At 40.0% G+C, this 26,800-nt stretch overlaps 1 protein-coding gene across 3 annotated transcripts in view; it reads left to right on the top strand.

Annotated features, from left to right (window-relative positions):
* The first annotated feature begins 1,430 nt into the window (after positions 1–1,430).
* Positions 1,431–26,800, top strand: part of IMMP2L (inner mitochondrial membrane peptidase subunit 2) — a 905,154-nt gene continuing 879,784 nt past the window's right edge. For all 3 annotated transcript variants that reach the window (XR_004528164.2, XM_019925347.3, XM_033863160.2), the window contains exons 1-2: positions 1,431–1,489; positions 2,021–2,093. The gene's annotated coding sequence lies outside the window, so the exon portion shown is untranslated. The remainder of the gene's footprint in view (positions 1,490–2,020; positions 2,094–26,800) is intronic.

The following is a 26,800-nucleotide window of genomic DNA, read 5'->3' as shown; positions in this document are numbered from 1 at the left end:
ATCAAATTTCACTCTTGGTGTTATCCATTCCATGGGGTTTGACAAATGTATGAGGACATGCATCACCCTGACAGTATCATACAGAATATTTTCACTGCCCTAAATATTCTTTGTGCTCTGCCTATTCTTCCCTTCTTCCAGCATAACCCTTGTCAACCGCAGCTCTTTTTACTGTCTCCATTGTTTTGCCTTTTCCAGAGTGTCAGATAGTTGGAGTCATATAGTGTACTGTACCCTTTTCAGATTACCTCAGCTTCCTAAGTACATTTCATGAATCTTAGTGACAAAGTCTGATCAGACTTATCAACTCTTTTTGTATGTTTATTTACATTCCTTTATAATAAAAATCACAGATACCTGTCTTTGTTGTTTTTCCACATACATTCCATTCCACACAGTCAGCTTCTGGTGGCCAGGAGCTCCATCTATTTAATTTGGGACCACTTAATTAATTATTAATATTAATTATTAGTGCCAATAGATCCCAGTCCAATTTACAAATTGGTCCCCACTGCTATTCCATGAGGGTGGTCTTCCAAGCTAAGTGTTCTTGGAATTAAGTCCTTAAGCATTAGCAGAGAAGAGCTTACCTTACAGTAATTATTTCAGTGACAAATAAGAAAAACTACAAAACTGCTACACAACCCCTTCACAGGAGAGCAATTTTATTCTCCTCAGGAGACTAATAGTTCTAGTTATCAGGACCGTTTAAGTCTCTGACTAGGTTTTTAAAACTTTAGAATTAGTTTTGAACCCAAAGTACCAGAATGTCTGGTACTTAGATTTGTATTGAATGATTTGCACAGAATAGTTTGTCAGTATCCAGAAGGATGATAAAGACAGACACAATCAAGGATATAATTGGCGAAGGGTTAAAAAAAAAAAAAAGTAGTAGGTTTCACTTTCTTCGAAGGTTTTAATAACCCAGTTAAGAGTTTGTGTCATTTGAATGCAAAAGCTTAGGTATGAAATTCCAGTTTCTCCAAAGTAAAACACTTGTTCTGGGTTATTACTTCTGGCTTGTTTAGAAGCGGTAACATCGAATAGTTTTCCCGTACCCACATTAGTAGAAAAAACGCCGAAAGGACCAGTCCAGAGGGGAGAGCCCCAATAAGGCAGCTTGCCACTGTAGCTGTGCACTCAAAACAACTGCTGGGGTCTCGGTTTCCTCATCTGTAAAACAAGGGGAGAGGATGAAGTCACAGTCTCACAGATTTTCAACTCTTTGTTGCCCTCTCTCAGCCATTAGTACAGCGCTGAGCTCAGGGCAAACGGTCAATAATAGCCTGCTAGGCAAGGGTTGTTTTTGATCCGTTTCAGATCCAGGCCGGGTTTTGGGCCTATCCCGCGCAGGCGTTCGGAAGTACAGCTTTACCGCTGGGGGCGGAGCTTCGCGAAGCTCCCGCGCTCTGGGGGCGGGGGCGGAGCTTGCCGCCGGCGGAGGGCGGAACCCACGCGGGGACTTCTCTTGGGCAGAGCTGCGCAGCGGGTGCGGAGGGCGGGGGTTTGGGGGCAGGTAGGGGGCTGTGAGGTTGGCTGGGGTGGGCAGGTGGGGTGCCGCTGCCGACCCTTGGTGGCCCCCAGGGCTTGGGCCCCTCAGCCCGGAGTTAGCCCCAGAGGGGACGAGTGTTGCTGGGAGGCGGAGGGCTGCTTGGCCGCGAGTCCTGTGTTGACCGCGAGCATGTGTGCGGGCGCGTGTTTATCTGAGGCCCCCGCGGGGCGGCCAACCCCGGACCCCTCCTCCTTCCGCCAACGCGGGTAGGAAACCGGAGCTCAGAGACCGGGACGCCAGGCCTGGAGCCGACGCGCTCCTCCCCGCTGGCCAGGCGCCCCCAGGTCGCGCCCTCTCTTCGTGCCCCCCACCAGAGGGGACAACTCCGGCCCAAGTCCTGGCCGAGAGGGAGCGCTGTGGAGACGCGCTGCCTTCTGTCTGGACACGTTGGGCGAGTGGTGGGAGTTCCAGAGGCTTGAATGTCAGGGTTTTAAAACACGTGTTTGTCTCTGTCATTTTTACTTTTAGGGTTTTGGCCAAATTGGGCGAGGGCACAAAGTAACCACTTACCCCTTCTCACCGAGGAGGAACGGGAGAAAGGGTAAGTAAGGAATGGTTAGGGGTGGAAGGAGCTAGGACTTTATCCTGAAAGAGAGCGAGCCAGAGAGAGAAGGTCTAGATCCAGAACTGCCCTTGGATCTTGGGGCCAAATTGTACGTTTTCAGCAGGAACCTAAGGCCCACCTTCAAGGGTCACAGGCTCCAAGTCGAAGAGGTTTTTATTTTCAGGTGTTTTGGAGTCCGTAAGTTGGCTGGGACTTTGACAGCTGGCATAGGTCCCTTTTAGCCACTTGACCTGGCAGAAAACTGTCATTACCCTTCACCTCTCGGTAGTTGTCTGTCTTGTAGTTGTCCTGTAGTTGTCTACCTCAGGCCCCCATCTCTTAGCTAACTTGGAATAATCTCTGAGACTGTGAAATTAAAGCATCATGGCTGTCCTTGATAATGAACAGGAACCCCTCCAAGGATCTTTACATTTTAAAAGGAGACTCCTGTAAAAATCCTTTAGGACTCCAAAGCATAAAGTTAATAACAGTGTTACAAGTGTTGAAGTTCTTTTGGGATCTTCTCTTAAGCTCATAGAGAAAGGTATTTTGGGAGGGAGAAATGACCAGACTGGGCGTTTTCTTCTTGACTTTCCCTTTGATACCTCCTCACCAGCATTCTCTTCACTTCTGAAACGTTGCCAAACAGCATATTGAAGTCTTTGAAGGTTTGCTGTGATTTTTCAGTGTGGGCTCTTTTAACAGTTCTTCTCTGGAACTTTTCCATGATCCCTCCCACCCCTAGTATTAGTGAAATGAGACACAACTGCTCTCAGAAGTTAGGAAACACCTTATGCATCCTCTGTGTCCCATATAAAGAAATGTTTTGAATTAGTTAAAACTCAGGTAAGCCAAAGGCAAGGATTTTGTAAATCACATTCTTGGATACTTACACAGGAAAACTGGAATTGCCCTCCATGGCATCTTGACATTGTCTGCCTGTGTCCTGAATCTTTATTATTTGTGTGTGCTCAACTGGCAGATGGCCACATAACTTCATTTCTGAAAGAAACAGGAAATAGTTGTTTATTGGTGATAGGTTCATTTATTGATTCAATAGATATTTTTTTTTTTACCAGAGTGCTGAGCACTTTGATGTGAGTAAGGTGGTGAGAATGAGGAGACTGTTGGAGATGACCATTTGGGGGCAGGCCTTTTACCGGTTTTCTGTGGTTTTTCTGAATAGTTAAGTGTTAATGTAGAAGACATTCACTGTACTGCTGATGGTGGTTGCAGTGGTGTGGGAGAACAGCGTTATTTCCTGCCTTACTGATACTTTCAGAAATGAACGTTCAAGGATGACTGACCATGGTGATTTGTGTCCTGTAGTAAAGTTATAGTCATTTTCCAGTGTAATAAATGTATTGAACCAGCATTATAATTAGATGAGGATAATTTTTTGAATTGTTCCAGAAAAATGACCTACGATTAGAAAGCATGGACAATGTTAAGGATGATGCACTTAGGAAAATAAATGCTAAAGTAGGCTGTGCACTTGTGTGGGTTTCTTTACATTTAGCCTCACTTTTTTTTGTTTCTTTTAATTTTTAAATTTATTTTTGTAATTTAATTTATTGGAGTATAGTTGATTTAAAATGTGTTGAATTGAAGTGAAACAAGTTGTCTTTTTTTGGTTACAAAAGTTATATAAGGTAAAAAAAAGTTACTTAAAATTAAATCTTGCAAGGTTATAAAAGGTAGAATGTGAGTCTCATCTGAAATCAGTCTCAGACGACCACTGCTGGGTAAAAATGGTAGGTTTCTGCCTTTTACCTTCATATTCTTGGCTATTTACCTCTGCTCTTTGTTCCACTCCAAATCCTGTGTGGAAGTAGCATGCCTTTTATAGTCTTTCAGATATGGATGTGAATCCTGACTCTTCTTATATTAGCTCTGCGACTGTAGGCCAGTTAAAACTTCTTTACCCCTAACTTCTCATCTATCAAGACAGAACAATGAGTATATTAAAAAGAAAGTGTAAAAACAGTGCCTGGTACACAGATACTGTTAACTTCCCTTCCTGTTTCTCTGTCGGGTCACCCACTTTCTTTTGATCTTGCTTGTGATTGTGGAAAGCATTCTAGTACTTACTTTCCTAAAGGTGCTAAGCTTCCTGGGTATTTGCATTTTCACAGGTGATCACCTTTTCTGTCTGATCCTAGAATTTCTGGGACAAGGACTGACACCTGATTCCCTCTATCAGATCATTCCACAGCGGAAAGAGTGTCAGCTTGAAAAGTGAAGAGGAAGGGTTTCCATAATGTGTTTAAAAAGCTCTGACGCTGTTCCCACAGTGAGAAAGACATACTACCACATTTAGCTGAGTGTTTAAAGTTAGGATTTTTATTTCAGAAATGTCTTTGGTTTATAAGAATTACAATAAAAATTCTGATGCTTCATGTCCAAACTGTCATGATTTTGCCAAGTCGTGGGTTTAATATACAGCTAAGCTGTGTATTTAGTGTAGCTAATACTGTTCTGGAAGCCAAGAAAGACAAGTCCACAGACATCTGATTTCACACCAGACATCTGGCTTCACTTTGCTAAAGACTACGTTTTGTCAGTAGATTACAGGCAATCAGCTGTACTGCTGTAGTTTGTGGCATTTCTATCATAAGCTGCAGTCTGTAGGATTTAGTATGATGTTTTATTCAAATGACAGCACACTGTAAATGAGCACCTGGTCAGATAAGCATATTTCCCACAGGTGTCTTCTAGTGTCATGGTTCTTACAAGTTAACAATGTGAAATAGTTTCTATCCTTGGTGATTTTTTTGTGGAAGAAAATATTCTTAAGGAAAAGCCTCACTTAAGAACTCCTTGTATTCCTCAAATTTTCAAGACCACTTTTGTTTGTCATGTTGAACAAATAAAATAACAAATAGCATTTAGATTTCCAGGCCAGGACCCCAAAGCTTTCCTAACTCATTGTGTGCCTTTGTGTATTAGTGATACTATAGACTGTAACCAACACTTATAATAGTGTTTTGGAGAATAATGTATTCTGAGTTGCAACCTAGAATGGCTGGACCACATCTCTCCATTTTGAGGTGGTCAGGGGTGTAGAAATACTCTGGAGAAATATTCCTGGGTTCTTGGGCCAGCTCTGTCATTGCTGTGTGACCTTGGACACAAATTTCCCATCTGTAAAATGGGGTACTAATTATAAATGATTACTGTGAGATTTAGGAAGTGTTTTTTTTTTTTTTTTTTTTTTTGCCTCACCTCGGAAATGCAGGATCTTAGTTCCCTGACCAGGGATAGAACCCGTACCCCCTGCTGTGGAAGCATGGAGTCTTAACCACTGGACTGCAGGGAAGTCCCAGTGAGTGTTCTTAAAGTAGCACAATGCCTGGTACGAAATAGGTTCTCAGTAAATAGCACTTTCATTTTCTTTCCTCTAGGTCCTGGCCACGAGAACAAAGACTTCCCCTCTCTTATATCCCAGGCTTGTGGCTCCAGCTGAAGGGAATTACCCACTGAAGCTGGGACTTGGTAGTGGGGCTGAGAAAGGGGTATGGAGAATCATGACAAAGGGGAGGAGTGGTGAACTGAGAGAGGAAGGTGCTAGTGTTTTGCTTAGTCCATGGACTCAGGTTGATGAATTACTTGACTCAGAGAACGAACCACCTTTATCTCTGACCTTTCTGCTAATCTTTTGTCAGCTGCTCCCTTGGAGACTCTTAGCTCCTTATTGCCTGCTTAGTCCAATGACAGATTTTCTCTTTGTCACCTTTGTACTATGTTAATAACCATATGTTTCTATTTTTTTAATGGGTGGGACTTAATAATAGATGTCTGTACTTCCTTAAGATCTGGATTCTTTTTCTATACTTAAAGTCCTGTTGATCTTTTTTCCTTTCATTGGCCTACAGTTCATACATTAATTCCTTTTTAAAATTTTCTGTATGCTGTGTGCATTGAACTAGTGCTGAGGATAGAAAGTTGAAAAGTTACTTTCCTTGACCAAGGAGCTTACAGTCTATAGGACAGTAGACGTCTTGACCAACAGTTCAAATATTGTGTGCTATTTGCTCTAATGGAGATACCTACACATGCAAAACAAGCCTAGCAGAAGCTCTTGATCCCTGACAGGAATGCCAGAGAAGGGCTTTAGCTGTGGTTGTGTTTGAGCCGAGTCTTGACAGCTGAGTAGGATTGGGCAGGGTGACAAGCAGCACAGAGCATTTCCAGGTGGAGCTAATAACATGAATAGTCGTGTGGTATTATGAGAGCACAGTGTGTTCTGGGAACTGTAGGCAGGTCATTATATTAGAGTGTGAAGGGCAAAGTCAGGAGTGAAAGGAGATGAAAGTAGAAAGCTAATTCAGGGCGCATTTCCCATCCCATGTGTTGTAGTGAGCCACTGAAGAAATGTGAATGGCCCGAAAGATCACCCTCAAAGCAGTGTGCTGGGTAGATTGGGGTCCAGTGGGGTGGGGATGGGGTAAGATTGGGGGCCGGAGTGGACAGTGCAATTACTGTGGATGATAGGAGGTTGAGAGCACAAAGGCAGAAGTACTAGGGGTGCTCAGAAGTGAGAATGTGTAGGAGAATATCTAGCAGGAGGGAGAGCTGGCTGGTCTTTGCGACTGTTTGAATGTGAAGGGAATGGGAGAGTGAGGCTGACTAGAATGCCTGCCAGGTTTCTGGGTAGTGGGAGGGAAAAGAGAAGAGGAAGCAGATCTGAGGGGGAAGGTGATAGTTCAGATTTGGACACGTTGTGTTTAACGTGCTTGTGGGGCATGTCATTGGTGAGTTGGAGGCATCTAGGGGGCAGTTGATAAGGTCTTGGAGCGTCACAAGAGCTGGGGAGGCTGGAGATACAGATTTCTGAGTGCTTGCCACATGGAGAGTGGTTGAAGGCATGGGTAAGGATAAAAGTGCTCAGAGGAACTGCATAGAAAGAGAAGAGAAAAAGGCTGAAAGTAAGTCCTAGAGGATATTAACATTTTAGGGACAAACCAAGAAAAAGAAAGATGTAAGGATGCTGAAGGAGAGTGGCCAGAGAGGCTGGGAGAAAAGAGAAAGCAAAACTTTTCAGGTTCTGGGCAGAGTAAACTGCCCTGGGTGAAGGGGTAAACAGGAGGGGAGGGAGTGGGGCTAGAGTAGATAGGCCTGGGTTCTTTCTCAGAGCTTCTGGCTTCATTGGTCTTCAGTTCAGAATTTTAAAAGCTCTGTCGAAAATACGAAAATATGGTTGCCTGTAATCAGTGTTCTTAGTCACACCTTCTTGTGAATGAAAATCAAGTTGTCCCTTTGCCTAATCTCTTGCTTAAAAAAAAATTCATACCTGATCTTACCTTCGGGTATCTCATTTTACCCCATTTATCCTATTCTTTCTTGGCCTAGGGTTCCACTGCTGTCTTGCTCTCAACATGTCTGGCCTTTTTGCATACATTATGAGAAGTTGAAAAATTTCAGAAGAGTGTCTACTAGGAGTCCAAGGCGGAAATAACCATACCAAACATAAAAAAACAAAAACAAAAACCATACAATTCAGCAAATACTTTTTAATATCTACTATCTATCTTCAAGGCTCTGGATACAAAGATATATAAATGGGAAGGATGAATAATATAGGGACCCTACCGTTAAGGAGCCCTCAGACCAGTAAGAGAAATGGATGTGTAAATAAATGCCTTGTGCAGTATGTGCTATTTAGAGGTAGAGTTCAGGGTAAGATGGATGCCGAAAAATGGGCTTATTTTGTGTGATCCTGAAGGCTTCATGGAGGAGGTGATGCTTGAGTTAAAGCTTGCAGTGGAGTTAAGGTGTGGGGTGATGGGGTTCAGGGAGAGGAATCAGGGGAATAAAATATTCCTTGGTGGCTCCATGAAAGCAGCAGAATGGGTTTGAGTTTCCCATCTCTTCTTCCTTCTTGTTCTGCTTCGTTTATTGCAAGGTATCTTTGTCTTAGGGGATAAGGATGTTTTAGCTAACATGTAGGGATATCCACAGTTTCTCCCTTTGTGGCATAAACTTTCTGTGAATTTATCACTACTGGTTTATTATATATTAGATGGCTAAAACAGACCAAAGCAATTAAATCAGAATTTCTGGGGGATGATGTCCAGGTATGGGTAATTTCCAAAGTGCCCTAAGCATTCAGAGTAGAGAACCACTGGCTAAAACATGGTACAGAAGAAAAGTGTCAGGTTTGGGGCTAAAAAAATTGTAGGTTGAATTCTTGCAATTCCTTTTAATAATAATGTGTCCTTAGTTAAGTTACATTTACATGCAGATGTGGTTGTAACAGTGAAATGTTCCATCGACTTTCTCTAGGAGTAGACAGACTAAGAGCTAGCCACCTTGTCCTGCAAGATAGTAACCATTTTATGGATGGGACTTAAGATTTCACCATCATGAGCATTTTGATACTATATTTTACTATGTTTGTGTAATGCTAAAAGTTGAAGACTTAAAGCAAAAAAGCAAATCCTTAAAGAAACAATGAGCAGTGGAACTTTTCGTAGTGTGACATATTAATTCTGTTTAAAATTACACAAATGTTTATTGTGATTAAGGTTGTAAAGTGTATAAATATCCTCAATGTCAATAATATAATTGCTTAGTGTTAACATGCTATAAATATGTTAGGTTTTTATTTTCAAAATCTGTACACTTAAAAAAACCCCAGAATTCTTTCAGAAGATAGTAAAAACCCCAGAAAGTACCATGAAGAGTCACAAATTCAATTATATTGCAGGTCTCATCATGTCTGTTAAGTATGCGGCGACATGTGCTGTATCTCTGTGCTGTGGAAAGCCTGGTGTGTTAGTGCCGGTCGTGTAATCATATAGAAATGATCATTCTTACAGTATTATAACTTATTTTACTTGAGAAGTGGTGTCACTTAATGACAAGGAAACTGAATCTAAAGCCTAGAGACTAGGTTCCCGACGTGGTTTAAGTGCTAACTCCTATGTGGTAGTAGGTAAGTTAGCCTCTCTGAGCCTTTTATGTAAAATGTGGATGCATTTGTTCTCTGTTGCTTTGTACCATATCGAAAACTTTGTGGCTGAAAACAACAGTAATCGTTTATTATCTCATGGTTGCTATGGGTCCGCAATTCAGGTGGTTCTGGCTCAGGGTCCTGTGAGGTTGTCAGCAGATACCAGGTGGAGGTGCAGTTAGTGGAAGGTGTGCCTGGGGCTAAAAGATTCACTTCCATAGTGGCTGGCAAGTCGGTGCTGGCAAGTTGGTTCCTCTCCACGAGCTGTCCTCACTCAGGCTTCCCCAGAGTCCCATACCAAGAGACCAAGTTCTCTTCAGTGTCCTGCAGCACCTTTACCCTAGTGCTGGGTACTTTGTTGGTGCTTACTTGGTATTTACTGAACTGAGTTGGATCCCTGGTGAAACTCCAGCCTTTGTGCCTCCCCTGAAACTTTAGATACAGAAGGTTGATTTTTGCTCAGGTGGTGGTGGTGGTGATGGTGGTGACTCCTGCCAGAACCATTCTTAAGCCTGTCTTATGGGTCCCTGTTTTGCCACTGGAGTCCTTAGCCTCTCCCAAATGACTCAGGTGTTTGGGTCTGCTAGTGCTTAGCCCTGCCTCGTCTTTGATGAACAGAGCAAACAAGCACACACACCCCCTGCAGTGGTTCCGTGTGACTGTTTCAAGATCTCAGTGAACTCCTGCTCAGTTTGGTAACTCATAGCGTGTTTCTGACGTCTGAGATTAAAAATACCTAGAAGATAAAAATGTACGTCTTTCTTCCATGTAATATATCATAAAAATTAAAATTTTGCAATTTTATCCAAAACTTTATTCTGAGAGCCAGGTCTTTGTAATGGCACTTTGACACACACACTTTTATGTATCTTTCTGTTGAAAAATGTTTATAGCATTTACGGTCAACTTTTGAAAAATCATCTTGCTTGTGGCCGGAGGACACATTTTAAACACATTATCAAGTTCTAGTTTTGGAATCATGTTCAGCAAAGACATTTTTTAAAGAAGGGAAATGCTTGTAATATCATGTTTTGTATTTTAGGACAATTTAATTTCATATGATTTTCGCATTATGTAGACCAGTACGTTCAGAGCATCTCAGGATTGTTTTCTCCTTTCTGTGCTCTCTTGTGGATTTTTCTGCAGATTTCCCTCTTTCGGAATTCTTTACCTTCTTAGCCACTACCTTCCTTCTGCATCTGTTGTCTATACTTAATTTTCTCCGTGTCTTTGGACTTAGTCTACCAATGTCATGTTAGATGCTGAGCAGGCTACGAGTGGCAGAGCAGGATTGGGAGGAGTGGTGGGTGTGTGAGGCAGAATGTCTCTGGAGGTTAGGGTTGATGGCCAAGGGTGTTCTTTTCTAAACAGGTGAAAGTGCACCTCTGAAGCAATGACTGAACAGATTAGAGTTGCCACAGATAATTTACCTTAATTTTTAAAATATACTTTATTTTTTGGAGTAGTTTTAGGTTTACAGCAAAATTGAGTGGAAGGTACAGAGATTTCCCACATGCTCTCCACCCCTACCCATGCAGAGCCTCTCCCATTATCAACATTACTTCCCAGAATGGTACATTTATTACAATTGATAAACCTACATTGACACATCATTATGCCTAATGCTCATAGTTTACACTAGGGTTCACTTTTTTTTATAATTTAAATTTATTTATTTATTTTTTTAATTTTTGGCTGTGTTGGGTCTTCGTTTCTGTGCGAGGGCTTTCTCTAGTTGTGGCAAGTGGGGCCCACTCTTCATCGCGGTGCGTGGGCCTCTCACTATCGCGGCCTCTCTTGTTGCGGAGCACAGGCTCCAGACGCGCAGGCTCAGTAGTTGTGGCTCACGGGCCTAGTTGCTCCGCGGCATGTGGGATCTTCCCAGACCAGGGCTCGAACCTGTGTCCCCTGCATTGGCAGGCAGATTCTCAACCAGTGCGCCACCAGGGAAGCCCCTAGGGTTCACTCTTGGTGTGTACGTTCTATGGGTTTGGACAAATGTGTAATGTCATGGATTCACCATTATAGTATCATACAGAGTAGTTTCACTGCTCTAGAGATCCATTGTGCTCTACCCATTCATCAGTCTTTCCTAATCCTTGGCAACCACAGATCTTTTTACTGTCTGCATAGTTTTGCCTTTTCCAGAATATCATGTACTTGGAATACACACACACACACACACACACACACACACACACACACACATGTATGCCTGAATTTTTAGTTTGCCTGTGGTAGCAGATTATTTACTAAGCATTTTGGTATTTTTCCAAGAGCTTATTTGTTTAATAGTTACTTTAATAAGAGTTTTATTAGTGTCAGATTAAGATACTAAATACCTATTATTTGGTTTGTTAAGTATTAACAATTTAGTGTTATTATCTAAGAGTAGTTTGAAGCACTTCATAAACTAATTAGCTTGTGTTTTTAATGAGTCTATTTTTTATGGGTAAGAGAAGTACTATAATCTGAACAAATGGGTTATGAAAACACATTAGAAGATTAATAGTTTGAGGCATATCTGGTGTATATGGCTGCATGACATTAATACTCTAAACATTTTATTAAAACTATTATTTTGAAATTAAAAAATAGGCATTAAATGTAAATTTCTAGACATTAAAGTGGTGATGTATAGTGACAAAAATATGGAATGGGGTTATGAAGACTTTTTATTCAAGTGCTAGCTCTACTATCAGCTATGTGAACATGAACTTTTGGTCTCTGAGTTTCATTTTCCTTTTGGGAAAATGGAGATTAAAGTGTACTTCATTGGTTAATTTTGAGGACTGTGTATGTAAGCTGTTTATTTGAAACCTATGTAAATTTTAACTCATTACAAAGAAATGTGAAGAATTATTTGGTTAACGAGTCATACTTGGTTACTGTCTCCAACTTAAATTTTTTTTTCTTTTTTTTTTAGTTTTGTAGAAGAGTCCTCAAGGGAAATAATGATTTGGGGTTAAGAAGGTAGTACTTCTGAAAAGATGCTTATTTATCTGTGCCTGGGGGCGGGTGCGGGGAACTGCATTTTTTTAATCTGAATTTATCTTACTGATTAAGCCTGCTTGTGTCTTCTTATGAAAGGTGTACATTTTGGGATATTCTGCTTGTGTGCTTGGCTCCTAATCATATTTATTACCTAGCTGCCAACTTGAAATGTTAGTCCTCCTTCCAAAAGCATGAATTATAGTGTCACATTCTGTATAGAGTCAGAGACACATTATTTCCTGGTTATGGTGAGAAAAACCTGGATTCTAAAGCTCTTATGACCAGGCTCTGTGTGGTTGAAGCCACTAGGGCAGGGTAGAGTTTGGTAGAGAGATTCTAGGGGGAGAGCATAAAAATAGTCCTGTGAAGTTGAAATCCTGAGGCAGTTGGTGTATTGAATATAATCCTAGTTTTCAATCAGAATGTCCCCCTCTTTTATAATACGTAGACCTGTGGTCAGTGACATTCTAATGAATTAAAATTATAGAAAACTTTACACTTCTGAGTTTGAGAATGCTCAAGAGAGCTTAATTAATACAAGACAAAACTGTAATAGTCATTTCCTGTCAGGACAGTTGATATCTTTATTATATTGTAATCTCAACTTTTTGTGTCTCTACTAATGTACAATATTTTAAGAGGATTAATCTGACAAGTGTATAGGATCAGTTGGAAGGTAGAGGGAGTAATGAAAAGTAGACCAGTTGGGAAGCTGTAATTTACTTACAAGGTAGTGAGGATTTTCACTATGATAATTGTGGGAATAGAAAGTAAGAAATGCACAGAAACCATAAAAGAGAAGAATAGTGAAACTTGACTATATTAAAATTCTGCACTGCCAAAAACAGATTAAAAAAACTATATCAAAAAGCAAAGGCAGGGCTTCCCTGGTGGCGCAGTGGTTGAGAGTCTGCCTGCCAATGCAGGGGGCACGGGTTCGAGCCCTGGTCTGGGAAGGTCCCACATGCCACGGAGCAACTAGGCCCCTGAGCCACAGCTACTGAGCCTGTGCTTCTGGAGGCTGTGCTCCGCAACGAGAGGCTGCGACAGTGAGACGCCCGCACACCGCGATGAAGAGTGGCCCCCGCTCGCCGCAACTAGAGAAAGCCCTCGCACAGCAACGAAGACCTGACACAGCCAAAAATAAATAAATAAATTTATTTAAAAAAAAAAAAAAAAAAGCAAAGGCAAACTAGGATGATTTGCAATTCATATCATAGGAAAAGGGCTAATTTCATAAATATATTAATTCATATAATTGGAAAATTCATACTGTAGGAAAAGGGCTAATTCATAAATATATTGAAAATAACAACTCTGGGAAAAAGACCAACAATCAGAAAAATGGACAAAGATATGAAAGGATATGAAAGGCAGTTCATAAAAGAGAAATGCAAAATAAAACTTCAGTGAATACTCATTTTTCAACCAATCAAATTGGTAAAGAAACAAATTTTGAACACATGAGGTGTTACTAAGGGTATGGGAAAATAGGCAATGTCATTATTGCTAATGGATGTAGGAATTTTTGTAGTTTTTGTTGAGACCAATTTAGAAATAGTTATCAAAACTTAAAATACACATATTATTTGATCCCCCTACCAGAATTTAACCCACAAATCTTGTACTTATGTGAAATAATGTATATTTAAGGATATTCTTGACAGCAATTGGAAACAAGTGCTCATCCTTAGGGGACTGGATAAATAAATTATGGTACATGTAGTGAAATATTTAGTGGTTGTTAAAAAGAATAAAGCAATTTATGTACACTGAAATGGAATAATTATTAAGTCAAAAAGGCAAGGTACAGAACAGTGGGTATTAGGTTATTTTGGAGGAGACTAAATTAAGATATGTATTTTCTTGTATATGCACAGAGTATCTCTGGAGGGAATTATAAGAAAATGGAAAATGCCTCTGGGGGTTGAAACTTGGTGGCTGGATAACAGGGATGGGAAGGAGTTTCATTTTCCACTGTATACCCCTTTTTGGATATCCTGAATTTTGTATTATACCTCCCGACCCCCTCCAAAAAAAAAACCTAAAAAAGGAAGAAACATCTTCGACTCAAAATATATTTCTGTAATACTTACAGCCAACTCTGAAAAATTAGGGAATAGAAAAGTGAATTAAAAAAGAGCTCTGGGGCTTCCCTGGTGGCGCAGTGGTTGAGAGTCCGCCTGCCAATGCAGGGGACACGGGTTCGTGCCCCGGTCCGGGAAGATCCCACATGCCGCGGAGCGGCTGGGCCCGTGAGCCATGGCCGCTGAGCCTGCGCGTCTGGAGCCTGTGCTCCGCAACGGGAGAGGCCACAACAGTGAGAGGCCCGTGTACCACACACACACACAAAAAAGAGCTCTGGTTCATATATCTGATGAGGGGTTAATATCCAGAGTATATAAAAATTCTTACAACAACAAGCACAAACAGTCCAATTAAAAATTGAGCAAAGGACCTGAAGAAACATTTCTTCAAAGAAGATATATAAATGGCTGATAAGCACATGAGAAGCTCAAAATCACTAATCATTAGGGAAATGCACGCTTGTTAGGATGGCTATTATTAAAAAACATAGAAATTAACAAGTGTTGGTGAGGATGTGGAGAAATTGGAAAATTTGTGCACTCTTAGTGAGAATGAATGCTACAGGTGCTTTGGAAGGCAGTTCCTCAAAAAAATGAAAATGTTTCCATATGATCCAACAGTTCCACTTCTGGGTATATGCCCTAAAGAATTTAAAGCAAGATCTCGAAGACCCATGTTCATAGCAGCACTATTCAAAATAGCCAGAAGGTGGGAGCAACCCAAGTGTCCATGGGCGGATGAATGGATAAACAAAATGTGGTATATGCACACAGTGGAATTTTATTCAGTCTTAAAGAGGCAGGAAATTCTGACACATGCTGCAGATGGATGAACCTTGAGGACATTATGGTAACCAAAATAAGTCAGTCATGAGAAGACAAATACTATATGATTCCATTTATATGAGGTACCTAGAATAGTCAAATTTATAGACACAGAAAGTAGAAAGTTGGGTGCCAGGGGCTGGGGATAGGAGGGAATTGGAGGAGGTGTTGCTTATTGGGTAAAGAGTTTCAGTTTTGCAAGATGAAGAGTTGTGGAGATTGGTTACAGAACAATGTGAATATACTTATCACTTGAACTGTATACTTAAAAATGGTTAAGACTGGGGCTTCCCTGGTGGTGCAGTGGTTGAGAGTCTGCCTGCCGATGCAGGGGACACGGGTTCGTGCCCTGGTCCGGGAAGATCCCACATGCCGCGGAGCGGCTGGGTCCGTGAGCCATGGCCGCTGAGCCTGCGTGTCTGGAGCCTGTGCTCCACAACGGGAGAGGCTACAACAGTGAGAGGCCCGTGTACCGGAAAAAAAAAAAAAAAAAGGTTAAGACAGTAAATTTTATACCATGTGTACTTTACCACAATTAAAAGAGATAATATAACTCCACCCCCACAACCCTGTGATATGGAGGTAGGGAAGATGAATATGTAAATAAATATCTGTGATTCAGAATATAATCTGTGTCCAAAATGGGTATAAACAAAGCTCTGGTGTAGCACAGAATGAGATGTAGCTAAGGGAGATTGCCTATGACTTTGCACAATAGGAGGTGATATCTTGAGCTGGTGTTAGAATGCAGTACTTATGCTGTAGAGACGATGGAAAGAAATTCTAGGCTGAAGGAGTAGCACAAGTAAAGGCAAAAAAAGGGAAGGTGAAGGACACTATCATAGAACAGAACAAGATGATGCTGGAAAAGAATCAGGATAGATTCTCAACGTCGTTGAATGGTGGGTCACAGAATTTGGACTTTTTCAGTGTCTAGTCATGAAAGATTTTGAATTGAGTAGTATCATGGTCTACGTTTTAGAAAGGTATATTTTTAGAAAGGATAGAGGGTCATGTGGGAGGTAAGGAGATTACTTAGGAGCCTGTTGAGATTCTGTGGACTCCTTAAATGTAGCCATTTTGCAGGATTGTGCCTTTGCTTTACCACAGTGGCCATGAATCCCTCTCTTGTCAGACAAAATTGGACAAACTCTGTGGTTGACTCTGGGAAATGAAGATGTGGTCAAAAGAGGTTCCATGGGGGCTTCCCTGGTGGCGCAGTGGTTGGGAGTCCGCCTGCCGATGCAGGGGACACGGGTTCGTGCCCCGGTCCGGGAGGATCCCACATGCCGTGGAGCGGCTGGGCCCGTGGGCCGTGGCCACTGGGCCTGCGCGTCCGGAGCCTGTGCTCCGCGACGGGGGGGGGGACCACAGCAGTGAGGGGCCTGTGTACCGCAAAAAAAAAAAAAAAAGAGGTTCCATGGAGTTTGTAGGAAACCTCTGTGGGCAGAGCTGACCAACCAGGCATAGCTGTTTTCTTCTTGGTCTTCTGTTAATGTTGTAAAATATGTTGTCCCTTTGCTCTGAGACTATGAGAGAGAGAGGAGAGGAGAGGGAGGGAGGGAGGGAGGGAGAGAACCAGAGCACCTGAATTCTAGGTTGAGACTTCTTTGTTGGTGGTGGTGTGTCTTATTCTGTCTCTCAGAGTAAGAGAGGCGGTTGGAGTTTTGTCTTTTTCCTACCTGAGTTTGTCTCACTCTTTTCTTGTTTGGGGGTGTAAACCACTCTCAGGCCTACTTAATCCTCTTGCTGTTTTGTTTCTTGCCAAGGTGATTCCGCCTATTTCATTCTTAGTGTTGCCAGTTACATTCCTTTCCCAGTAAAAAGCCAACGTGTATGATTTTTACATAAGTGGCATATAAACCTTCCCTCCCCAGCTGCTTTTCTCCCGTCTTGTTTTGCTTCTCTGTTAAAGTATAGCTTGAGTCCTATTTGCCCTCTACCCAGAGGCCATCTTCTTAAAGTTTTTTTCCAGCCAATGGAGCAGAATATGTTTAGTACACAAAAAGCTAAAGACATTATATTTCAAAGTTTTTCCTTAAGTAAGTCTGTGTAAAATATAAATTCATTGAGCCTTATTGATTTTCTCTGTGACAGGTGAGGTATCTAATTTAGTTGCTTTGTTGATGTTTCTCTGTTTTGTCTCTTCATGCTGTAACATTGTTCTTTCACTCTTTGAATTAAAGAAATATGAACTGAATTCCTAGAGTTGATAGAAACTGTATTCAATTTTTTTTTTTTTTTTTTGAGGTACGCGGGCCTCTCACTGTTGTGGCCTCTCCCGTTGCGGAGCACAGGCTCCGGACGCGCAGGCTCAGCGGCCATGGCTCACGGACCCAGCCACTCTGCGGCATGTGGGATCTTCCCGGACAGGGGCACGAACCCGTGTCCCCTGCATCGGCAGGCAGACTCTCAACCACTGCGCCACCAGGGAAGCCCTGTATTCAATTTTAAAGATAGAATTTGTCCTTTAGCCAGATATTAGATTGCTCAGTTTGTTTCCTTGAACTCTTTTTCTTCCTAATTCTCAGGTGTTAAAGGCAATGGGATATACACATCTACACCATTTAGTAAGTGGGAATGGGGTGGATTCTGAATTCATTTTTCTTGCTAATTTTTCTCTACTGCTAGGAGCGGTGCAGGAAAAAAAAATAGTCTGAGAAAAAGTATTTCCTGATCAGTTTCTATTGAAAATACTTAATCAAAGTAGTCAAAAGGGAAAGAGAGGTTCTCAAGGATTGCTACTTGATTATGAAATAAAAAAATTATGAATGGCGATTTATCTGAAGTGTGATTCTCTCTTGGGGAAATTTTGCCAACCCATTAGCATTGATTTGCATATCTTTTAACAAATGTATGATTGGATCTGAAGATGGAGGACTACATTTACTCTCATTCAAAATTTAATTTTATGATACTATCGACTACCTAATTATTATCTTTGCTTAAAGTATCTTTGACTGAGGAGTCTGGTTGGTTTGAAAATGTGCTGTTGAGACCAGTGCCTTGGAGATTAATCAAGTGTGGTCTTGTTGGCTCACAGAGAGGGCCCATCTTGGCCTTTTGCCCGATACATAGTTTTGTTCTCAAGCAAACTAATATGGGTAAATTGGGGGAGAATTAGTCATTGAACTAGGCCCTACCAGTTGCAGGAGGTGACTGGGGTAGGGTGACAGTGGTTTCATCAGTTTTGTATTTGCAAAGCAGAGTACCCTTATAGATTATGAATGTTTAAAATATACATGATGTAACTACTACGGAAAAAGTGGTAGTTTAAAATTAATTGCAGTTTTTGTTTAAAAAATGTGGTTGAGGGCTTCCCTGGTGGCGCAGTGGTTGAGAGTCCGCCTGCCGATGCAGGGGACACGGGTTCCTACCCCCGTCTGGGAAGATCCCACATGCCGCGGAGCGGCTGGGTCTGTGAGCCATGGCCGCTGAGCCTGCGCGTCCGGAGCCTGTGCTCCGCAACGGGAGAGGCCACAACAGTGAGAGGCCCGCGTACCACAAAAAAAAAAAAAAAAAAAATGTGGTTGATTTTTAAGTACTTTGTTCTGTATTTGCTTTTATATTTGCTTCAAATATTACACATGAAGATTATGCTTTAAACACTGTAAAATGTTTTTCTAGTATTAACTAAACGATTGTGGGAAATGTTACACTTTAAAGGTCACGTTGATTTTGCAGCATTTCCAATTTTACATTTTACACATATCTTTGAATTGGTTTAGCTTCTAGTTGAGTGTTTTAAAGTTTTGGGTAATAAATATGGAAGGGAAATTGCAAAAGGGTACAATGCTTTGGAATGCACATATTTTCCACCTTTCTTTTGTTTCAGCAGTGAAATGTCAAATTCTAACAGGCAACTCAAAGGGCTGAAAGGACAGCAGGACAATAAGGGTTTTCAATACTTGCTAAGTCCAAAGACAACTCTAGTTATATTTTTCTGTTAATTGATATGATATATAGATTTGTACTTTTCTTCCTTTTGTATCCTTTCCCAATTTGAAAATTTATTAGAAATGAATGAGACTTAAGCATTTACCTTTTATATAGTGAATTGAACTAATTGTGTATTCAGACACTTCATATAAATTGCATCTCAATGCTATAATGGCAGTTATGGAATCAATAACTCATCCTGCTCTGTGTTTACTGGGAGTGGTGAATATTTACTGGGAGTGGAGACTAATTGGGAGGCAATGGAGAATAGTGCTTAAGTGTGCAGGCCACCAGCCAGAAAATCTGGACTCAGCTCTGCTGCTTAATATCTGTGTGACCTTAGGAAGATTACTCAAATACGCTGAGCATAAGTTTACATCTGCGTTTAGGGATAAAAATAGAGTTAGTGTAGGGATTATTTGATGTAATTAAAATAACAAAAATGTTTATTGTAATATCATTTATATAGTGATATACTATTTTAGACAATACAAAATGAATTTTCTTCACTAGACAAATTTTTATTTCATTGGTTTCACAAAATTGTTTTTTTACAGTTTTTCTTTCTTTCCAGTTAATGCTTCTTTCAGAGTTTATAGATTTGATAATAATTTGTGGAAGAGTACTTTTGGCTGATTTTGTATGAGTGGCCAATCACTCTATCTCTGTTAAAAATGAAGCAAAACCTCATTGTTCTGTTAGTCAAAAATTTTTATGCAACTGTTTAATATTGGTACTAGGGTTAACAACCAAGATGTAGCAAAATGTTGGTCTAATTTTGGCCAAGGAAAAATAACATTTAAATATTTCCTGGAGGATTCAGTTACCTACATCTCACTTCTAAAACTGACCTTTTCATCTATGATTTTATCATGGCTGTTTTTGCTAGACAAGAAGAAGTGAAATTGCCACCTTCCTTTTTAATTAATTGGATAACAAGTTACTTGGCTAGGGAAAGGTCTGTGTGTTATATGCCTAGTCTTTTTGCAGAACAAAACTACATTAGGTTCTGAAAAACTTCTTCATTATTCAAAACTGATATTAATTTAAATTGCTTTGAATTTCTATATGGCTGATATATTCTTATCTAGCTCATATATTCCCCCAAATCTATCAAAATTGTTACTGGCTTTTCTTTCTAAGCCATTTACTGTAACAACCATTGTGACATTCCCTAATATCATTTGATGTTGATTAGCCAATAAAAATAAGTTTCTTACAAAATTGGAAAGGTCAGGGAATTATTCTCAGGGCCACTGAGCTATTGATTAAGTTGAAAAGAACCTATCTCGTGACCAACATGAAAATAGTTTAATTTTATTTATTATTAGTGGTGCTTCTTTGTAAATAGGGTCGTACGTGTCTTTGCTGCTGAAAGCAGGAATGTATTAGAAATTTCCCCAAGTGTGTGTGTTGTCCTGTATTATCCAATTAGCCACGCGATGTGTATTTGTTAAATGAGCACAGGTATGAAGTAAAGATCAGATGAGAAATTTAAGTGTCATCATTAGACGTGAACATACTTTCATGAATATGTTAACCTTGCAGCCAAAGTCAGAAAGGTCTTGGAGCACAGGTGCAACAATGATGATGATGGGCGGTATCACGAAAGACAGGTAATTTTAGTGCTGGGAGAAACGGGCCATTCCATGGATTTTGGATATGGAAGGAAAAGGCTTGAAGTTAGTCTCATAGAATCATAGATAGTTAGAGCAAAGAACCTTAGAGGTAGTCTACTCAAGTAGATGAAATGAATTGCCCAGTCCCTGGCATAACTAAGACTTGAATCCAAGTTTTCTGATTTCTAATTTGGTACCTAGCATGGGAAGAGGAGGAAAGGTTTAGCTCTAGAAGAGGATGGGTGCTTTGTTCTTTGGGGGTGACACATGCATGGAGGTACTTTCAGGTGGATTGGGTGGCTCTCAAAACAGCCTGCTCTGGTCACCCAATTTTTCCCTTACGCTCCTGACTGTCATTTAAAGGAATGGAGTGTCTGACACAGCCATACCAAGCTGTCTTTCCATCAACATTGTAAGTGGGTATTAATATAAACCACATCTAAAATGAAACAAGCAGTCAAAAAGTATTTATTTAGCACCTGCAAATGCTCAGTAAAATTCTCATATCTTCAGGGTGTATAGGGAGGAATGAGACATGGTGCTTACCCTTTCGTGGTTTACAATCTAGTTGGAGAGAATGGACCTTCTACAAAAAGTTAACTAACAATACTGGCTGGCAAATGTGGGTGTGGCTAGTACATGCCAGAGGAGTTTGGGGGTGAAAGATGGCTCTGTAGGTCAGAGTACTCATGTAATGTTTCCTGGAAGAGGTGAAAATTAGGTTGGTTGTTCTGTTAAATTAAACAAGGAGGCCATTAGACTGAGGTAGCTCTAATGCCGTGGGGTGACCTACTTAAGCCGAAATCTAAGCCTGTAGATGCCTCAAGGTTACAAAGTTGAAACCTAAGGACCACCAGTCACCAACGGCCAACTAGGCTTTCACCTATAGCCAATCAATTATTTCCTTTCTTTGCTTCCTCCTTTCCCCTGAACTCCTCTTGGTGGAGCACTTCTAACCACTTGCAGTTCGGCACTGCCCTATTTGAATTGATTTTTGCTCAGATAAATGCTTAACATTTTAATATGCCTCAGTTTATCTTTTAATCCTGCTCAGCTCAGTAGATCTTATAAATAATTATATGTGTTCACCTCTAAAGTTTTCGGATTCACCCAACTTACTGTTACAGAGCTGGGACTTGATTGCAGGTGTTTATCAGGTGTTTTCCAGTGAGTACCATTCCACAATCCCCATGCTGGTGTGCATAGGACAGCAGAAGGTTTCTGTCTGAGAGAATCCCATTTCTCCTTCTCATCCATGAGTGTATTCATCAGCAGATCAAATTCTCCCCACTGGTCTTCTGAATGTTGCATGAAGGAGGACCCCCTGGTTTCAGTTACCTTGTTCCCCTTTTGTTTCTTGGTAAAATAGCTAAAGTTGCTAGTTAAATGTGAGTTTGGTGGGGTTTTCCATTTAAGACGATCTTTTTCCTAAGACAATATTAAAGCAAGATGAGATATTTGTTGATAGTACATGAAAATATAGCAGCAGCTGGCATTTACAGTGGGCTTTTCTGTTTTTCAATTAGATTATTTTGGTATTCTCTGTTATGAATCGTTAGCTCGAAGATTGGTACATAAATAATGCCATTAAACATTATAAGAGAAATTAATTTAGAAACAGCTGCATCAGAGAATAAATATACTTCTCAAAACTTGTTGTTTTCTCTCTACCTGGATATTTCTGTATTCAAATGGTATTTCTCATTTTAGAAATAAACCAGCCAATAAACCTGACAGAGATGAATGTACAAGAAATAAACTAGAAATATGAAAGACATTAAGGACTTGAATTATAGAGTGTGAGCCTCAATCCACCACTGATTCTTTAAGGTGGTGATTTTTAACCTTTTTCTTTTCTTCTTATTTTAGTGTAGTGAACTCTTCTTCAAGGAAAATCTTTTTTGGAATTCTATTATTAAAAAAAACAGATAAAAGCAGAGTGGCTCAGACTGAAGCAGGGAGTCGGGGCTCAAAGCTCTGCTCACTTAGTGCCTGCTCCTTTTGGCCCCTAACCCTCTAGGGAATCCTCAGGACACCATGGAGCATGGATTGAAAAACACTGCTTTTAAAGGAAAAACAAGCTAAATACTTTCTAAAAGTAAGCTGTTAATTGAAAAGAAAATTCATAATGCCTTATAGTTGAATGGGTTGTGAAAAGTTATTTGATTCTTGTTACCCATCTTTACTGCCTTTAGACATGAGTGCTGTGCTATGATTTATTGAAGAAAAAAAGCACCCCCCCCCCAAACCTCTTGAAGTTACACACACACGCACACAAATTTTTTTTTAGAAAACCACTTTCTCCATAAATATCTTCAACTACCAAGTAGAACTATCAGGTGAGAGATGGGGATAATCAGATAAACATATGCACATGCTCACGTGTGTGCACACACATACACACAGTTTGTTGCATGTGATTGGGTAATGCCTTATTCTCAACCCATGCATCCCCAACATCCATCACATTCTGAATCTAATGTTTAGATAGTTTACATGGACAGGAAATTTTGGTAATTCTTTAATTACCAAAATCGTTAATTAAAGAATTATTTTTAGTAATGTTATTGGAAATGTTTTGTTAATTTCATTAATAACACTGTATTGAATATTGAACACTTCAGTGCAAGGCACTGAGGTATGGCAGTGAACAAGAGTCCCTCCCCTCACAGAACTCACAGCCAATTGGAGGTGAGGATGGGAAAATCAGGTGTGATAAATACTACACTAGGGGGAGCATAGGCTTTTTGTGAGAACACATAGGAGGGGCATCTAATTCAGCTTTGAAGAGTCAGGGTGGACTTCCAGTGGAGTGACATCTAAGCAGACCTGAAAGATGCATAAGAGGTGGCTAAGACAAGAAAGGTGGGGAGAGTTATGAAGACAAAAGGGAGAACATGTATAAGGGCCCAGAGACAAGTAAAAGCATGACACAATCTAGAAATTGTGTGTTGCTGGGTTTGGCTAGAACGTGACGTGCTAACGAAAGAGTAGAAGTAATGAAACTAGGGACCTAATCATAATTAGCTGTGTATGCTAAATATAAAGAGCTTGATATTATGCTATAGGAAGTGGAAAGTTGTTGAAGGATTTCAAGCCAGAGAAGTTATGATTTGTATTTTTTCAGGAGAGGGCCCTTTGGTTAACTACCATGTTGACCTTGGGGCAGCTGTTTGGATGATGGAGTCATTCTCTGAGAGTAGATGGGCCGAATATAGAATACTGTGTAGTTTGTCTTTCCATAACATCCCCACTTGCTTCTGTCTCTTACGAAATCCATCTTTATTTTATTTTTGTGGCCCTCACAAGGCTAGAGTAATTCAAAAGAACAATGGTTAATGTTCAGTATCTATATAGATGCACAGATACATCTTCACTCTTTCAGTATAGAAACTGGTATGATGCCCAGCACACAACAGGTACTCAATAACTGTTTATTGACATGAAAGGAGAAAATACTGAAGGAAGAGATGCCAACTCAGTTCTCTTTTTTTGGTAATCATCACTCTGGTGCCCCGCCCTGGCCCCATGTTCTTTAGGTTTAGATAATTTTAACATCAGTTGTTTCTTAAACCTGCAAAGGTCCAATCATTGTATGCTACTGGTACTAATGATAATTACTAAAACTGTACGTTTTAAATAGTTCAGATTCACAAAATCTCCATTTTACGCTGGATCCCAAATTCACTTGACAGTTGGATGTGCTGATATAGTAATCAAAGAGCAGTGGAAAACTTTATTTAGTCAGGTCAACAATTATACTTTGGAAATTACGTAGAAGGATACTATGAATTGAAAAAAAATTCCCTGCCAGGAAACTGCATTTCTAAATGTATATCTGAGAATGATCACAAAGGAAAACACTATTTTGCATTTTATTAAACAACAGTTTATAGAATACTTTCATGGTATTAATTACTTATATGAAATTAAATTAGCATTACCCAGTTTACTTTTTGAGGCTAAATACTCAGTTCTTTTAATATTGCCCAATTTCAGAAGATAAGCAGATCCACAGGTATTTTTCAGTGGTTTATAATCATTACTGACCTTATTTATTTAGATGGTCACATTTTTTCATATTTAACCAGTAGGAACACCTTCAAGCAGGCCCCTGTGTCCTTTTGATGTGCTTCCATTGTTTTTCTGAGCACTTCGCGTAACAAGATGTTCCAGGCTCATTCTATACCTTGCTTGCCCAGCCCTGGAATCAACCCTTTCTTGAAGAGCCCTAGTTCCCTATTGTGAGGAACGGTATTAGAACCTAAGATCCAGGCACTAGATATAGTCGTTGCTGCCAGGGTATCTTTGCTTTTATGTCTCCAGAGGGTTCTTCCTTGGCTCCCTGCTGTGTATTTATATCTCCCTTTTTCCATAGAGAGCACCCTGGCTCCCAGCTAACACGGGTTTCCCATTTGTTCAATGCTACAATGTATCTAAAATAGTTTCAGACCTGCTTCCCTCATTGTTTGCATTTCTCCTCCACTTACCTAATTTGAGGATATATAATTAAATACGATGTTCAAAAATTAATGGGATTAAAAGAGGGTGGGAGGAAACTTTTGGAGGTGTCTGGTATGTTTATGGAATATATTGTGGTGATGGTTCCATGAGTGTATACTTATCTCCAAACTCATCAAGTTGGATACATTAAATATGTGCAGCATTTGGTATGTCAGTCATACCTTAATAAAATAGTTAAAAAAAAAAAAAAAGAAAGATGATGGGTGAATTGCCATGGTGGACAATACAGGGTCAGTTTGAATTGCCTGCCTGCAGAATTTTTTTATATGAGAAAGAAATAAATCTCTTTACTGTTTGTGCCACTTAAAAAAAAGTTAATTTGATTAATCCCTCCTTCATCTACCACAATTGATGCCTGTTTAATTCTCTGTCTTGCTTAGATTTTAAGTGTCTAGTGGGGGCAAGGACCATTTCTCTTTTCTCTCTCTCTCCTTCCCTCCCTCTGTGTGTGTGTGTGTGTGTGTGTGTGTGTGTACATATGTATTTATATATATATATAAATTTGTGGTGTAAATCAAGATTATTGCGATTGTTTTGTCCTGTGTTTCACATCTTTCATTAGAAACTATTGCTGAAGCAAAATAAAGTTTAATGTTTCTTTTCCTTTTTTACTTATGGAATGTTTCTCTACATCTTTGAGTTTTCCTCAGAACAGCAGAGGCATTTTTCTCTTCCTGCCATGTTTGCATTTCTGAAAAACCTTTAATTCTGCAAAATCATGTGCTAAACGTGATAGGGCTTCTAGAGGAAATGGGGTGAGGAACAGATGGTTGGAAACCAGTAGAATTTTGTAAACAGACCCGGCACCAAAAAGTGACAATTGTAATAAAAACAACAACGTGGTTATATCTCAACTGGCATTTATACCCAGCATCACAATCAGTCCTTGGCCTTAAATCCTGGTTTTCCTCCTTTGAATTGTTGGTCCTTAAAGTCACCCACTTCTAACAGAGACCAATTTCATCAAAGTTAAAAATCTGATCCAGGATGTTGACTTAGTTTTATTTTAAACACAAGGGGAAATATTTGGATTTCTTCATCTGCACTCTCAACTTCCTTGGATAGCTTACCTTAGGGGAGGGTCTTGAAGACAGGAAATATGACTTTCCTGCATGTGAACTAACTTACATTAAAGAAACATCTGTTGTAGCAGAAAAGGCTAATGTTAATTTGCTTTAGTATATAAAGATAATATATACCCATTATTGAGAATTTAAATAATATGGAAAAGAACAAAGAAGAAAGTAAAAATCTCTTGACTGCCAGTAAATACTACTGTCATCATTTGTGTGCCTGTTGTTCCTCACCCCACCCTTTTGATGATGATGTGTGTGTATAAAATTTCACATAAATTAGTTCATATTATACTTATAGTTTTCCAACTTTTTTTCAATACAGAATGTCAAACAGTATAGCTATACAATGTCCTTTTTAATGATTGAAAATTATTTCACTGTATGCCTGTTGTAGTTTATTTCTTTATTTTTTCATGGACATTTAGGCTGTTTTCAGTTTTTCACCGTTGTAAACAGTGGCGTACTGAAAATTCTTGATCATATCTTTGTGCCCTAGAAGTGGTGTCTCTGCATCAGAGGTGTGTGTTCATGTAACACTTTAGTACATATTATAATATTACTTTCAAGAAAGGTTGTACCCATTTACACTCCCAGGAGAGCATGATAAATTCTATGCTCCTACACTGGGTAGTTTTAGTTTTCTGAATCTTTGCCAGTCTGATAGGTTAAAAAGGTGATATATTTT

This window comes from Tursiops truncatus, chromosome 9, assembly GCF_011762595.2.
Source record: "Tursiops truncatus isolate mTurTru1 chromosome 9, mTurTru1.mat.Y, whole genome shotgun sequence".
Classification (NCBI taxonomy): Eukaryota; Metazoa; Chordata; class Mammalia; order Artiodactyla; family Delphinidae; genus Tursiops; species Tursiops truncatus.
The sequence above is the reverse complement of the archived record's forward strand: the minus strand, read 5'-3'. Positions and strand labels throughout refer to the sequence as shown.